The sequence below is a fragment of the Stegodyphus dumicola genome, chromosome 1 (assembly GCF_044657685.1).
Source record: "Stegodyphus dumicola isolate Sdum_Otavi_A_Nest chromosome 1, ASM4465768v1".
Classification (NCBI taxonomy): Eukaryota; Metazoa; Arthropoda; class Arachnida; order Araneae; family Eresidae; genus Stegodyphus; species Stegodyphus dumicola.
In genome coordinates, this window is record NC_140768.1 from 200982440 (window position 1) to 200999148 (window position 16709).

A 16709-nucleotide genomic window follows, 5' to 3' on the forward strand; every position below is an offset into this window, starting at 1 on the left:
GCCGAAGTAATATTATTTTGTTTCAAGACAATGGTGAATGGTAACTGATGGGTTATAAAATGTTTTCTGACACAAAACAAAGCAGGCGTTTCCCGCTTTATTCATTCAGTGGAACAAACTGCTTTTGCAATGATAAAAAAAAATTCCTGTCCAACCCGCTTTTATTCAATGCAGTCGCAGCGGATGAACTATTAATTTCCGGTAGATAAAACTTGTCAGAATATTGCATTTGAGGCATGAGTTCAAAAGATTGTGACATATTACCGACACACAGTTATATGAAAACAAGCTAAAAAAAGTCTGATTTAGTTTCTATCTTCTAACTGCAATTCGACCTTGGCTTTCGTCTAAAGTTAGCATTCATTGTCAGGATGTACATATACCGGATGCCAGACAATTTATTAGAACACAACAGGTACACAGCTAAGTACTAGCTCCAAGAACCACACCTAAATTGTCCATCCACTTAATGTAACACAGAATGCGGCATTTAACGTTATTCATTTTCAGAGAAGCATAGCGCATTTATTTTGCGAAGCACTAACTACACAACTGTCTTACGTAAGTCAGTATCTTGAAATCTTAAAGCAAACCTCACTTCTTGAGTACATCTTGGAGATGTTTTTCATGACAACTAAGACATTGCTGCCACTTTCTCTTGCCATGACGTGACATGCAGTGAGTGGCCCACAGAAGTTTTGTTAACTCCAAAAAAATTGTGTATTTAAGGTTTTTAATATCAGGTACGGCGTAGGAGTAAAATTTGAACTTTCAAATATGCCAACAAAATGCCAGCTACAATCTCCTTGCCACTTCTTTCTTAGTTTGGTGAATTCAATGGGTTTCTTTCAATTCCCTGGATCTAACGGCTGCTCATTTTTTATTTGTTTATTTAAAGAATTATGCGAAAGCTCAAGATCAAGTATTCACTAACACTTTGCCTGATGTTAACAGCCTTAAAATGCATTTTCTCAGGTGAATATGAAAATCAGATATTGCACCTATGCGCCGCATCTTGGCTAGTGTACCTGATAGAAGAATGCAACAATGCATTAATCGTCATAAACGACGTCTCTAAGACGTTGTTTTATAAAAGAGAGCCCTGTTTTGTGAATTCAAGACTTATATAATCATTTTCAACTGATTTTACTGCTAATGTCCAGTTTTAAAAATAAGTAACATTAAATGTCGCATTTTATAGCGTAGACTCATAACTCAAAGCCTTTAATAAGCGCACTGTATTAACACAGTATTATCAAATATAATGAAATGGAAACGCTTCGAACATACTCATTTAGACGTAGTAGTAAATTTTAAAATCTTTAGAGAAATTACAGGTAATATATAACTCAGTATTCGCGTAATGCACATTAATTTCTTTAAAATAATGTGCTAGAATTTCTATCTATTCCGCAACGATTCATTGTATTGGCAAGAAAGTAATTTTGGTTTTTTAGTGTGAAGCAAAACTCCATTTTTTTTTTTTTTTTTTTTTCTGTACAAAAAACTGAGCTTTAATTAATCAAATATTTTTCTTTCTATTTGTTGATCTTTTCCTATTTTTCTAGTAAATTCATGATTCCGCGCTCATAGAAATTCTGGTTCTTATCAGCAAAAAACTCAACCAACTGCAATTTGAGGTCATCGTTATTATTGAAATTTTTACCATTGTAAACGTGGAAAAAAATCATAATCCGATGGGCCATGTTTGGGGGGGTTATATGGGGGATGCGATATCACTTCGCAACCACGCTCCAGTAATTTCATTAAGTGTTGTTAAAACTGTGTGAGGTCTGGTAAAGTGGAGGTGGAACACGATTCCTTTGCGATCTGCCTGTTTTGGCCTTTTTTGTTTGATTGCTTCCTCTAATTTTATAAGCTGCTAGCATTAAACATCTGAGTTGATCGTTTGGTTGCTTGGAAGCAGCTCAAAATACACAGCCTCTTTTGTAATCCTGCCAAAGTGACAGCGTGATCTTTTTCTGAAGAAATTTAGCTTTCGATATGATTTGTGCTGGTTCACCACCGCTTGGATCAGGATCTTTTACATTTCAGGTTATTGCAGGCGATCCGTTTTTTCATTACCAGTTACAATTCGTTCAAAAAAAGGGTAAACTGCATTACATTTGAAATGCGTATCTCAAATATTGATTCGTTGTGTTAAGCGAATTTCTTTAAATTCATGCGGAACCTAAATATCGAGATTTTTAACAAGTCCAAGGTATCTTAGGTGATTTTCAAATGTTGTGTATGATGCATTTAACCTTTTTGCAATTTCTTGCACAGTTATATGACGATTCGATTCAATTATGGCTTTAATTTCGTCTTTTCAACTTCAAAAGGTCTGCCAGAACGTTAATCATCTTCAAGTAAAATTCTTCCGAAGGAAATTTTTTAAACTAGTTCTGGCATATTCGTTTTGTTAAGCAATCAACATTATATATAAACTTTCAACATATTATAGATATCTCTTTAGCTCAGCCGCTTTCTAGCCTTTATGACAAAAGTAAAATATGTTGAAAATGTTTACTCTTGCATCCTATGCTAAAAGTGACTGTAAACTAACAGTTGTAAACAAACATACAAGGAATTCGTTTCTATAACAACCTAAAAGGGTCAGATGCCAAATCACAAAAGGAAAAAAAAATATAAGATTAACAGAAGAATAACAAAAGAAAAATAACGCTGTCTATTTTGTGCAAACCGAAATTACTTTCTTGCCAACTCAATATTATTCTATATACCTTTCGCCATTTTTGGGTCCGAATGAAATTTTACATAAATAACCTTGTTTTTTCCCGCAGCCATAGTTAAACCCGAAACTATGGCTTTACGTGTTAGTCATTTTTAAATTACATTCCCAGGACGGAATGTTCCACATCGATGGTTTGGGGGAAAGGGCAAACAGGATTTGTAATATGTTTTAGTTGTATTATCTTTTCTTGGAGAATAAATTTGACAAAGGAGCAATAATGCCGTAACTCTTAGCCTGTAACCCTCAGCTTCGCATCCGCGTTGTTAACTTTGTTTTCGAATGATGTTTCATTGTAAATAGGGCTGGTTCCAGTATGTTCAGCGTCCTAGGTGACTAGTATATTTGGTACCCTATATAAATTAATTGCTTTAATAATTGAAGCAAAATATTCCTTTATTTAACTGACACTTATGAGAAAAAGTCCAGGTGGCTTATGCTTGAAGCTATCTTTGGTTCGAAGTGTTAAATCTTATTTTTTGTTAACTTTTCACTAGTTTATTCCTGTTGGTTCGCAAGGCTTTCGCTGTTAGTTCTCACTCTGGGCCTAGAAGGAACGCAGTGGAAGAGGTTGAAGAAGATAAGCACGAAAAACACATGGTGCCGAACTGCAGCGCTGAGCTGAAGCAAGGCGAGACGTGAAAACATTTTCAGTCTCCAAAAGTCTGTTTTCAGTTGTAACCAAACTTAACCAAAAATCAGGACAAATTCACGACCTTATTTCTGAAAACATACATTTTAAATATAGTACATTCATGGCGAAAGTAATAAATTATTCATTTACGACATGATGATTATTTACAGCGTATGATTTCTTCCCAGGCCTAGTCGTTCCCCCGCATTCATCGCTGTTTTCTTCCATTCCAATGAGAAAAGATAAGTCGAAGTTCCCCCGAATATTGTACACCGCGTTTCCCGTCTTGTTGTGCAGGCAAGCCTCCACGTTTATTCTGCTTCAAGTCTCTTCACTGCGACCACTCAATGACAGAGCGAGGTTGATGATTGTTCTCTTCTGCTGCTAGACTCCGAAGGAGTAGGACGTGCTTCTGACCGTCCTCACCGGGGCTGATTCGTGTCTGCTATCTGTTCCTTTTCGTGCATTTCTGACGACCATCTCCATATAGTTTCAAGAGAATGCAGTTTTGTAAAAAAATAACAGCAAGCGGATGAAGAATGAACCAAATTGATTTAGATGCTGGCTTCTGTGGTAAATGAATGGTTTTTTTACAACTTGAGAGGAATTCCCGTGGACGTGTCGCATCTTGAGTTGGACTCAGGTTTCAACAAAAATATATTGAAATAATCATTGAAATGAGACTCCTTCGCTTTAAAAATTGAATTCTGTTATCGTGTAATTTTGTGTAACGAAGATGAACTGAGGTTTATTAGATTGGATCTTTAACGCATTTGTGCACGAATGGTTAGGACTCAAAATTGGTAGCACGTGGTATATTGTCCTATGTCTGGTTATGTTTCTTGATTTATCATAATATTATTCTACATTTTCACGATGTCAAGGTACAATAAATTTCTCGTAATTCACATTATTTGAAGTGTCATCCTTTGGGGATAAGTTACTTTAATTCTATTTATTTCCAGATCACACACACTTTATCTTGCACTTTATCCAGTAATTCAGGCTTATTGCACGCTATTCATTATAACACTTGTATGTATGAAAGTGCCGCTCAACCGATATAGTGGATAGCATTGCTGACTGCCGTACCGAAAGGCCCGGGTTTGAATCCCGGGGAAGGCATGTATGTTTATAAATGTATAGTGCCCGTGCGTAAGGGGGCACTCTAAATATGCGGCGAGCGGAAAGTTCTCTTGAAAGGCTGTAGCAGGGAAAGAGGGGTGGGAATCATCGGATCCGTTCCTCAGAGATGTTCTCCATCAAAATTGGGGGCGGAACTGTGCTAAATCGCACTGTCATCTGTAAGGTGCTGCTGCCAAAGACATATCTTGCGCTCCTTGCACAAGGAATTTTGTGCGCTTGAGTTGACAAAGGAGAATTAGTCAAGTCAGCAACAACAACATATGAAAGTAAAGGATTATGACGTTTCAGTCTAATCCTCAAGAGTGATGGCAGCAACGAGGAAATTGTAAGGTTACTATTATTTTTCATTAAACAGTTATTTTATGGTTTTGGATATTTACTGTCACTTCCTCCTTCCGTTTCCTTGCCAGAATGCAAATTAGACTGAGTATTTAAGCTGAGGTTGTTAGATTCTAAGACAGAGGGTACTTCTGTTTCTCAAGGCCAAGTAAGATAGCTAAGCGAAGATTGTATTCTTTGGCTTTGTATTATAGTTGGCTACATTTAAATTGTTACGCCGGTGAGAAGTTTGAGCTAACTTCGCTCTAAATCGTATATATAGCCCTTGGCTACTAGGACTTAGTTAAATTTGAATCTACTGTTACTTTAGCTTATATAGCCACAAGTGGTTGGCTGATTTATAAGTACGAGTCGTGCATTTATGTTCTAGTTCTGACTTAATAAAAAGGTTTGTTTTAAAACCTTCTTAAAATTTCGTAATTCTTTCCCAGACGAGCGATAATTCGCTTTATGCCTGAAAGGAATTCGGGCTTAATTTATGCCGACAAAGAACAAAAACTCTGTTTACATTTAGAATATCATTTACAATTTCAAACCATGCCAGAACCAATAAATAAATAAATAAATAAATAAAGGTTTTTCATTCAAGAGAAATAAAAACTATGAAACCCAGGTCCGAATCGCGCGTTCTTGTTGCGGTGCTTTAATAGACGAAACTGCTCTAGTTTTGGTTTGGCTTTATGTGATTACTGCAGAGCCTCGAGGGATATCTGCCTAAGGGGCCTTCATGGAAGACTTTCTAAGGGAAACTGGCTCGTATACACGTTACGCACGGGTAAAACCACGAAAACGCTTATGAAGCCAGCCCGTTCACGGGATTCGAATCTCGGACCGAGTTACCACTATTCAGCGATTTTAACGCTCGGCCGCTGGGGGGTCAGAGACAGTACTTTGCAGGTTTCGCTTAGTGTACCTCATGATGTTACAGCGTGATCTCTTCCGTGGTTCGTGTTTTGTAAATAATGACCGTCTATTTTTTTAATTCATATGTTTTCAGTTTTTGAAGTGAATTTAAAATTTAATCCAGAAAGATTCTGCAATTGCATAACAAGCTGGTATAACAGAAATGCTTAGGGTCTCGTTTCAAGCAAATATTCATAAACTGGTATATTTCAAAGGAAGGGATACACTAAAATACTTAAGTAAGATTTCTTTAACCAATTCGTTTAAGTAAGTGTAGAACCCCACTTACTTGAACGAATTGATTAAAGAAATCTTAATTGCAGTTTTAACAAACCAGAACCTCAAAGAACAGAAGTTTTAATACTTTTTCATTAAGAAATTGCATCGCAATATTTTCAGGAAATTATCTTTTTCTCATAATTTTTTTTGGTAGTATTTATACTGCAGTCCAACATCTCTGAACATTATATTCACAGAAAACCAGTTTTCAGAAACGTGGACTTCTGCAAATTTTCAGTTAACAGCTCATTGCTGGCATTTTTTGGAAATTTAGTCATAAAATATTATTACAGGCGCTTACAACTCTGAACAAAATGCTTTGAAAAGTTTATATAAACATATACATCTTTTATTTTTAGAACTGCCGCCCGCCACCCAAACGGTATAGTGGTTAGGTGAGCCCACTGCGATACCAAAGGAGCCGGGTTCGAATCCCGGAGAAGGCATGGTTCTAACTGTCCGTCCCTTCATAGGAGGCAAAGGTGGCCTTCATATTAGGTGCCTCCATAATCAAGTGACCACCAATTAGGGCCAGTTGTGGCCAAGAAGTCGTCTGATGGCCCACCATTGGGAAAAAAAAAAAAAAAAAAAAAACTGCCGCCTATACGGCATAGTTAGCGGAACCTTCTGCTGTGTCAAAAAGTCTAAATTCGAATTCCGAAGAAGGCTTGGACGTTTGTAAATGCATATTTTCTTTGCGGCACGGGAACACTCTAAATATATAGAGAGCCGAACGTCTTCTGTGGGTTGGTGGTAGGGGAGAAGAGTGGGAGATCCTCGGCCCCCCCTGGGGTGTTCACCATCAAATCTGGGGTGGAAATAGAAGTCCAACCTTCTTGAGGCTCTAGCAACCACTCTTCCATGAAATTCATGGACAAAACAACAATACTGAACTAGTAGAATATTGGCCATAACTCTGAACTACCTGCTACCTTTTCCATGCAAATTGGATCATCCTGAAGTTCAGACTGAGGCTGTTTCAAAGTTATAGGATTACTTTTACTGAATTTACGTTCGTAGTTACACCGGAAAGAGAAAAATATCCTTATACTATCAGAAATCTGAATCTAAGCAACACAACATACCTCTACAACATAAAATGCACAAGCCTAGGACTCGTATCTGAAGAGGAATTTATACCTGTTAAAACACCTCATATTTTTAATAAAATACTTAGATCCTCATATTTTTAATAAAGAGCTCACGAATTAAATTTATTGCCCCATTTTTGTTCAAAAATCCTGAATCAGTTGGTATCATTAGTGGCAAATTTTCCATGAAATTTATCTTCTTTTAAGCTACATAAAATTATCTAGAAACTCACATATTTTTTTTAATTAACTTTAATTGTAGCTTTCCTTATACACACGAGCTTGATAACAAAAATAATGAGAGCTTATTCTTTCAAGCTTCAAGGCATTTATTTACATTATAAAACTACAAGATGATATAAAACTACGATGTAAATAATTTATACTATTGCTTTAGAAACCTGCAAAACCTTTCAGTAACTCCTTTTTCAAAATTTAATAATTTTTAATTTGTGTGTTGTATCTCGAAACAGTCCAACATTGCAGTCCTTATTAAGATTGCCGCCAGATTAAGGCGAGTCGGAAAAAATATTCCCATTAGAATCGCATCTAACATCATCGTTAACATCAAAATCATATTCTTCAATTAAGCTACTGCACACTTAACAAAAATATGCGATAAAATGGACGCGAAAAAAGACTGCATAAGGCAGATATTTTGTCTTCTAAAAGTGCTAGAACTAATAAAATTCAGTGTTAATTTAAACTTCTACGATATGTGCTGTTACATACTAACCATTTACATTTTTAATAGTTACCGGCACGATAAAAATTACTAGCGGAATAATTTTTGCTAATTTACTTTACGAACAATAAAGGTTGAAAGACGTTCAAGAGCGACAAAATTAGTTCCAAATGAATACATGAATTAGTCGTGATAGTTACAAATTTAATTTCATAACCCTTACTTTAATTTAATTTATTGTTATTTATTTATGCAACGTTTGCCATTTCATTTAATTATTAATTGCTTTACTGATAATTGCTGATTTACTGATAATATTATTATTTTATATTTCCTAACAGTTTTCTGCAGGCTTTCGGTACTTTTCATCTTAGAAATTAAACAGGGAAAAAAAAAAAAAAAAAAAAAAAAGGTTGAACGGTTATTTGTTTAGACTCCTGCATACTTCTGCTTTGTTCCAAAATTCAAACCGCACCGCTATAAAAATACATAAATATAAACATCTCTGTATAACAATCGTGTTGAGAAGTAAATTGGATTGTAAAAGTACTAACTACCTCACAATCGCAGAACTCAGCCTGCAAACGATAATCGGCATAAAACCGGTTCTTTCATTTGCGCCTCGAGTCGGAATAAGAACGCGAAGAGATCAAAACCTGAACTCTCCAAGAAGGGGCACTTCATTTTCCTTCTTTTCCCTTTTTCTTTCTTCCCCTCTCCCGTCCCTTTTTAATCGACGGTAGAGGGGGGAGTAGTGGTGTGTAAGGAAATAAAAAAAGAACATTGAGATTTTAGGTTAGAAAAAAAGAAAAGTAATAAACACAACAACCGGCCAGACGAGTTTTCGGAAGAGGTGTTGTGACGTTTTCGCAATAAATGGTATAAATGAAAATAGATAAATAAATAAATAAATAAATGTAAGGAATAAACGTTACCAAATAAAAAGAAAGGTAAATTTAGGCAGCCCCGTTTTCAAATCTGTATGAACCTGATGCGTTTTCAAGGTTAAGCTGACCTACTAATCTCATTATTTTTGTTATTTTGCGAAGTCTCTTTGCAAATTAAAATTGTCTCAAATCGCATTTCAAGATCAAGGCTAAGTTTATATCTCTCATCTGCTTCCATTTATTTTTCTTGAAGCAAAGAGGGCATCGCTTTGTTTGGTGTCATATTTAAATTCACATCTGCAAAAAATAATGCATTTATCGAGAGACTTATTATAATAACGCACTGGTCGTTGTAATGCAGGGGTTTCCAACCTTTTGGTCCCTAAGCGCACATTCTAGAATATCTGTTGGACGGCGGGGACCATTTACTTTTTCAAGGTGAATTTATACTTGAATAGAGTTAATAAAAATAATACATGCACATAAAAAGAAAAGATCGGTTCCATTTCGTTTTGTGCTCGTATCTGTGTTGGACGCAATTTCTATTTCATTAAAAATGGGCACACCAGCGGCCGAGCGGTAAAGCCGATGAACACTGGTAGTTCGGTCCGAGGTTCGAATCCCGGGAACGGGCATGGGTGTTTTCGTAGTTTTCCCCATGTGTAACGTATATACGAGCCAGTTTCCCTTAGAGAGTCCTCCACGAAGGCATCCCTCCCCTTAGGCAGATATCCCTAGTGTGCCTTGCCATAATTAAATACACCACACCATTAAAAATGAGAAAACTTTCGCATAGAATTTTATTGAAAACTAAATCAATTTTATTGTGATCGCACAGCGGCGGTTAAACGACTGGCGAGCGCCATCGCCCCCGCTGCCGTAGGGTTGGAAGCCCCTGTTGTAACGGTATAGTCGCTATAATGACTATTTCACCACTAGTACGAAAAGCCCCCAACTGATGAGGGTATATTAAATCAATTTTCACTACCGTGATCTTCAGTCATAAAGTCCGTTTCCGGATGCGCGGAGCCATTACAACTAGCATCAACAACCGTTAGTAATTAGTCAATTACTTAGTAGAATAAGGTTTCCATCTTGTTCCAAACAAATGGTACTTAAAGCTAACAACATAAACTACAACTGAACTGCAAGTAATATATTGCTTGCAAAAGTATAGGGATGTCATCCGTAGAAACAATTGTTCTTAATATCCAATTTGAATTTTCCCCAATTTTTGAAAATTTGATGAGCATGATTTTTGGATCCCCCTGTAATAATATTTCGGAAGGGAAGACTTTTATACCAGAAACGAAGTAATCATACTGACGACTAGTACCAAACTAAATAAAAATTGTATTACGAAAATTACATTTATAAACCAACCAAATTCTGGAAAAATATTCAGCGACGTTATTTTAAATCAAGATTGTCATTGAATTGGGCCCAGTTTTTCATGTATTACACTGTACATACGCAAAGTAAGAAGCATGTCTTTTTAAGAAAGGATAACTCGGTTTCAAGGTTTTGACGTCATGGGCAAGCGATGGATGGGTGTTTTGTATAATTTTAATTATAATTATGTAATAACATATAACAAACATTCTCTATTCGTAAAAAGCAAATTTAAAGTAAATAACTTTAAATGAAATTTAATGCAAACAAATAAATGATTAATTATTGTTGTGAACTAATCTACAATATCATTTAAATTCTGAGAACATATGTAAATCAAGTGCAAGAATCAAAATCCATGAATATAAAATTAAAATTTCAAAAATTATTTAATCCTAAAAAATTTTATTTATAAAAATGCATAAGTGAATGATTGTTGAGCAGGCAGGAGACATATGCTCTCAGAATTTAAATGATATTGTAGATTAGTTCGCAACAATAATTAATCATTTATTTGTTTGCATTAAATTTCATTTAAATTTATTAACATTCTCTATTGGTAAAATTTGCTTTTTACCAATAGAGAATGTTTGTTAAATTCAAATTTCATTCCTTGCAGCAATGGCGCAAGAGAATTATTTAAAATTAAATTTAACTTTACTATATTCTTTTGAAGTAACAACATATAACTATATACAATAATATATAATTATATATAATAATATATAACTATTTTTCTTATTCCAGAAGTCCAGCAAATTTTAAATAATTCAGAGTTCATTATTCTAGTTTAAATTTTGGAAGAGTTTTCTTTTGCAGTGTATTTTTTCGGAAAATTTAAAGGAATGCAGCATACAAATTATTTAAATGTAAAAGTAATCTAACGTAATCTAAAAGTAAAGTCGCCAGACCTGGTGACATTTTGGTCCGGTCTCTTTATAACTGTAATTGGTATTGCAACTGAATAACTATAATTGATCCCTATATGTAACTGCATCCGCATCCGACCGTCATATGCCTTCTAGTAATTTTGAGAAGTGAAAGGTACTAGCGATTTCTGGGCGGCTGAGGGAAAACTGTGTAAGACCGGTTCAGATTTTCAGTTGCTGGTTCAAAGTTAATCTCTCAAACAAGAGTATTGAGATATCCGTAAGAGCTTCGCCTTTAGAATGAACTTTGCATTGCGTTGTGTTTAACGATCTTAGTAGGTTCAAGTGGTGAATATTGATTGTGATCTGGGATACTGAGAAGAGTTGTACAAAAACTTTGTGGAAAGTTCCAGAACTGTAAAGTGTTTCTTTTGGGAAAATGAATTTTATCACCAACACATACAGCTATACTTACATGCATACATTTCTGAATCCGGCCGTGATAATAGAAGAGTAGCAGTCAAAATTGTCTACCGTGAATGTAAGAAGAAGATGTGCGAAGCTGTCTACGGAGACAGATGCCTTGTGGAGGATTTTCTAAGTGAAATTCGAGCATATTAACGTTACGTATGGGAAAAAAACGTCAAGAAAATACTTGAAACTAATCTGTTCTCGGGAATGTAATCCAAATCGAATTATCAGTGTTCAGCGGTTTTATCCGTTCTGCCGATTTACCCTTCTAATATTGTTCTTTAATGCTATATAACGTGGTTTCTTTAACTATAATGAAGTTTATACAGTTTGTTCTTTTTGTTTTGATTAATAATTCAGTTTGTTCTTTTTGTTTTGAACAAACCTTTTATTTACAGTTTGTTCATTTTTGTTTTGAATAATAATTTAATTCACGTAAGCAAATGAACTTACTCATCAGACGAAACTACTTGAAAATACAGATGGCTAGTTTTCACGATGTAGCAATTTAAACAAAGATCCTTAATTTATCTTTCAGGTATAATCAGTGTGTTACTGCTCAACAATTTAGGCCATTTGTAAGCTATTACTTATAACCTTATTTTACTTTTTTAATAATGCAGAAATATGAAAACACATTTAATTTTTAATATAACCTGTTGATGGTTATATGAGTATTTGTTGCAAATTATTATAACTAGCTGAATATGTTTCCAGCTCTCTATTCCGTAAAATTTCTTTTGCTTTCCTGGTAATGCGTTTCTGCAAATACTTTCCAGATAATTCTTTTCCGATATCAATTGAATATCCGTCATATAAAATAAATCCCTGTATGGCAGAACAGTTTTCGCCGGATCTGCATTGCCTCGATCTGTTTATGTTCGAAAAGGTTTCATGACAATCCCAATCGTTTTCCACATTTTTGCAATATTGACTGTTAATTGGAAGATCCATACTGAAATTTTCTTTTCTTATTTTAAATACGTCTATATAATAAAATATCAGAAAATGCATTATTATCTCAGCAATACAATAATAAAGGCAAATTATTTTATTAGAAAGGAAATCAAGCAATCATAAAGATTAAAATGTTACTGAAAATAATATCAGTAATTTCATTAGTGGCATAAAGATCCCAATAGAGTGAAGCAGTGATAGCAGATATCTATCATTTATATGTCTTCTATATTTGTATGTCTTTTCGTCTTTGTTTCGAGACATACCATTTTATGTAAACAATTAATTATTTCATTTATATGACATATAATATCAGGGATTTTTTCCCAACTGATTCTTCGATTTTTTTTTTTTTTTTTTTTTTTGGCAGCTCGAATATGTTCTCTGAAAAATCAATTATTCTTTATTTCAAGTTATATTTTTAAATCATTTGAAAGTTGTGCATTGTCATACGAAAGGGAAGAGAAAAGACATGAGGTATTTCCCAAATTAAAAAGGCTTTAAATCCGTATTATGACTGGAAGGAGGTCCCTTGGAAGGAAAGAGGAGACAAATAAGTCTGATTACCAGACATGTTTACTGATGAGAGATGCTTCTTTCCTATGTCATGTGATAAGCATGTTTCAGTGGATTGCTCTGATTTCAGTGGATGAAATATTTGTTACCATTTTAATTTCATCTTTGAGCTCTTAGTGCTTAGCCTCAAAATCAAATGACACATTAGACGCAGATATATATTTTTTAGAAAAAAAATCTAAATCTGCATGCATTTTAAAAATCTTCATGGGGAAAAGTTTTTATTTATTCAAGAGGAAAAAATGACGTAAAGTCACGATCAGTCTTATCTTTAGATTAAACAACTTGAATTTTGTTGATTTTAAAAATGAATATTTAAAAGTGTTTTAAATATAGATGTATTTTAAAGAAATTAGAAAACCGGATAATAAAATTAAATTACAACAATAGTATCATAGTAACAGCATTAAAAATTTGCAGCTAAAATTTCCGTGCTGTATTCCTAGATTTCAAATATACGGTTTTCTCATTTATTAGCTCAAAAAGGCGTTGGCCCGAATGGGTCTCGAAGTCTCGAAACGGTCCAGCCTCGAATCGGGGTTTTACATTCTCCACTACAAATGATTGTATCACTTTTTAGATTATTGCCACCAAATATTATCACCCTGTATTATTTTTAAAGAAATGAAATAATGAAGAACCTGCAGCTACGTATGTATGTTTCTCACACTGGGAAAAACGACGGTATCTAGAGCCATCAAATTTTAATTAACGTAATTCTCCACCCGAACATGTGCACCTGGAAGCCAAATTTTGTTTTTCAAATTTTACATTTCATGTTATAAAACTTTACTGTGTATAAGAAATTCTAAAGACATGCTGTTTTAAAATATTTTGTGATTTTGCTGTTGAATTGAAATTTATGTGACGTAAATGCAAAGAACATGACATTTAATAAATAAGATTAACATACAAAACGTTACTAATAAAAAGACAAAACGTTTTGCAAACCACCTTACTAAGAAAACTGAACATTGATATGATAAACTGAGATAAATACTATAAAATCAGAAAGCAAATAGAAAAATATTCAAGCCAGAAAAATATTCTTCGAAATTCATTGCCTAGGAAAATAGCTTCTTAGTGTAAAGAACGAAGATCGTATTTTATTGGTATCAAAACTTTTCGTAAGAATCGACACTTTGTGGTTATAATGCATATTTTTTTTATTAAGAAAGCATATTAAACTGACTATAATGTAGTTTCCTTACATTACTTGCAAATAAAATTATAGTCAGCTTAGTTTTTTAAAGAAAAAATTCCATTGTGTCTATTTAAAAAAAAATCCTTAAATTTTTTTCCATTAATTTATACTCTGACATTTTTATTTTATGTTGCCTTTTTGTCAAAGTGCATTTTCTTAAAAATTTTAAATTGCATTTATTGAAATTTATTGTTTTATTGCATTTTTTGTTTGCATTGAATATTTTGTGATGGTTTCTATACAGCTCACGAGATGACGCCACTAGTTAACAGGTAAATTTCAGAAATTATAATTATCAAAGTCTATAATGCTGTCAAAAAGCAGTTTTGTTGTTTTGTTTGTTTGGGAATAAGGCCAACTATTAAGTTGGTGGGAATAACCTCCCCGGTGCAGCTCTGATCATTATAAAATGCAGTTTTTCTGAAATCAGCCGTTCCTTATGAAATGCAATTTATTTAGTATTTTCATGCAGTAGTAGTTTTCAAGAAAGTAATGTTTTCACTAGGCGCGTTTAGAAGCAAAAAGTTCAAAGGCTGAAGAATGGTAGTGGCGCCATCTGTTGGACTAAATATTGAACACCGCCATTCCAATTCGAAGTATTTGTGCACTTCCGAGAATTTCTCAAGAGCAAATCGAGATCTACATTCATCTTTAATGTGGAACTAAATACTCTAGGACAGTGGTTCTCAACCTTTTGAATAACGCGTACCATCTAAACAAGAATCGAAAAACTTTAGTATCGCCACTACATTTTATAGCGATTACTTTTCAATTTCTCAATAGAAATATTTGAAAAAAGTATATTTTGCACTTTGCACAACCTGTTGGCTATTTGTATTAAACACGCACACATAAAATATTACATTAAAAATTGGTTACCATTTTAATTATCAGAATTCAAATTGTAATACTTTAATTCTAAAATTTATTGTGAAATTTGCACCTGTTTAAGAAAGATCAATTTCTTCATGTCTGGTCATATTTCACTTAGCTTTAACGATAAATAGGATCAATTTTTAACTTTGTGCTGTATTTGTGTTTTCAAATATAACATGGGAGAAAATCTTTGCTCACACAAATAAGTTGTGCAAAAAGGGAATAAAAATTTAATAGGTCTTTAAAATCTTGATATTTAACACATTCAAACTTATGCCTTGTATACAAACAACTGACAATGGCGATATGTTTTACATTTAAACCCTTTCTGAAAGGAAAAAACAGATACGAACTAACTTTTCCAAATTCATGAAATCTGACCTCATAGTATTCAATCACCTTTTTAATTCCTACAGTTTACTTTTCAATGTCATAATTACAACTTTTACGTTTTTGCAAATGATCAGACATATTTGGAAAGTGTTTCAAAAAATCATTTAGTTGAAGATCTGCTACTAGTATAATAAATTTTGCTTTGTATGCATTAATGCTGTTGATCATTTCCGTTGATGTCTCACTTTTTCACTACAATTCTAAATTCAAATTAATTTCGATATAAAATCTGCAACAAAAGCTATATCACTGATCTTAGTTTTATAATTTAACTTTGCACATTCTTGGTTTTGCTATTCGAAAAAGACTTATAAATTACGAAATCATGCAGAAATTTACTTCTACTTAGCTCAAAATCATCGTATGTAATAATATTTCTGGCTGTTCTGCATCACGTTGCAACTGAACGAGATGCCGTTTGAGGGATCTTCCTCGAACTTAAATAACAATTATGAATGCAGTGTCCATTATTTCTTTCGACTTTAATCTTTTCCTGTCTTAACACTTGTAGGTGAATTATGCAGTGGTAACTCAAAAGTCTTGATAATTCGTTACCATTTCGCAATAGACTTATAAATCCATTTGTGCGGCCTATCATAGCTCCTCCTCCATCTCTTTTTATTGGAACTAATTTAAAAAAAGGTAGTTTCACATTAATGAAGAAGTGTTTTTTTTTTTTTTTCCTCTTAAAGATGACACATCTTCATCTCTAGTCCTTACTTTCAAAGAAATCATACCGAACAATTTTCTATTAGACGTATAATCTTTAGAAACTATACGAATAAAAAAATCAGCTAAGCTATGCCACCTATATCTGAACAAATATTAATGTCATTATAATAGAAGAACAAGTCATTATAATACAAGAACATATATTAAATAGTATTATATAACTGTTCTCTTCAAGTTTCACTCATTTTCTAAACACGCTGCACTACAGTATTTCGAGACAATTGTAAATCTTAATAAATAAAATGATGCTAATATTAAATAATGTAATAAGAAAGCATTCAGAACACAAAAATACATTATGTAATTTACTACTAAATAAAGTAATGTAAAATATGTGGTATACTCTTCCTTATACACTTGTGTAAGAAATTAAGAGAATTTTCATATTTGATCTACGATCTACAGAACAACTACTGGACAGATTTTAATAAAATTTGGTGTGAACATAGGTTGATATAATACAAACAAAATAAACATTCAACATTATAATAGACACACATGTTCGTGTGTAACACTTATGAAA